Source organism: Echinops telfairi, unplaced genomic scaffold, assembly GCF_000313985.2.
Source record: "Echinops telfairi isolate 266 unplaced genomic scaffold, ASM31398v2 ScPeMD7_22;HRSCAF=79, whole genome shotgun sequence".
NCBI lineage: Eukaryota > Metazoa > Chordata > Mammalia > Afrosoricida > Tenrecidae > Echinops > Echinops telfairi.
Window position 1 is genome coordinate 1,092,546 of NW_022103919.1, and position 1,388 is coordinate 1,093,933.

Here is a 1,388-nt window from a genome sequence, read left to right on the forward strand (position 1 = left end):
TTAAGTATTATGGAAAGAAATTTTAAGTCTTTCTTAACGTCTTCTAACTTCCGGGGTTGCTATTCCGAAGTCCAAGACTATTCTGGTTTCAATTGTTCGTAGCTCTCGCCTCCTTCCCAGACGTGTCTAGGATCTTCTCTTTATTCCAGGCGGTCTTAAATTGCACAATGATGTGCTGACTTAGGAATCTGGAGCTTTCTCTTTCAATTTGGTGGTTCCTAGCCTGTAATTTTGAGGAGTTTGCTTTTGTAACTTATTCAATAATACCTTCCCTTTTTTGTTTGTTTGTTTTCTTTTTTTCTAGAATACCCATTAGCATCGTGTTGGACCTCGATTTTAGCGCTTCTCTCCAGATTGCTGATAATTGAATATTGGACTTCTTGAACTGATCCTCTGATTTTCTCATATTTTATCAATTATCTTTGGTATTCTATAGCTTGGGTGATCCTAACTTGGTCTTCTCTTCGATGTTCTCTCGACATTCCCTTATTTTTAATAAGGCATTTAAATCTTATTTCAATGCTTCAATGTTGTCTCATATTTCAAAGGATATCATTTATAAAAGTTGGTTGTTTTTTTTAATGCTTTCTCCTATTCACTGTAACATCTCCATTTCCTCCTTATTACCTGTTTTTCTTCACCTGTATCTTTGGCATCTTTCAGAAGTTTCCACAAATGCCTCGTGGTACTTGAATGTTGTTTCTATTTGAATAAGGCATAAAAATCCAACTAGAATCTCTGTGTATGTGGGCGGGGCTTATCCTAAAGTGGCTGAGCAAGGAGTGACCGCTTTATGGCCCCAACTGACCGTCTCTGTAGACCTCTGCTCCCAGGCGTCTGTAGACCTCTATTTCCTCAGGAAGGAGCTCTACAATCTCCTACCTTGGAAGAAAATGGAGGTATAGCGATAATCCTAAACCCACCTGCTGGCATCCCGGGAGCAACTGGAGGGTGAGTTTCCCCCCTCCATCTTTCCATGTTGCTCCCAAGATGCTAACAGCTGGGCTTAGGGTTATCTGCATTCCTCCTTTACCTTCCAAGTCAGGAGATCGGAGAGTTCACCCTCTGAGGAGCTGACTGAAGTAGCCCCTGGACTTAACTCAGGAAAGAGTGAGGCCCATCTTCCGGAGGGCAAACGTTGCTTTCAGTTGAGATGGGAGTATGGTGCTTGTGTTAGGTTGACTAAAGAAACAAATCCAGAGACAATCATATATGTGTAAGGGAGCATTGTATATGAAGAAGTAATTATATATCAGGCAAACGTCCCAACCCAGTCCAGATTAAGTCCGATGCTAGTCCATAAGTCTGACACTAGTCCATAAGTCCCTCTTCAAACTCACGCAGCCACATGAAATGATGCAGAGTGGAGGAAGATCTCGGGCAGGTGG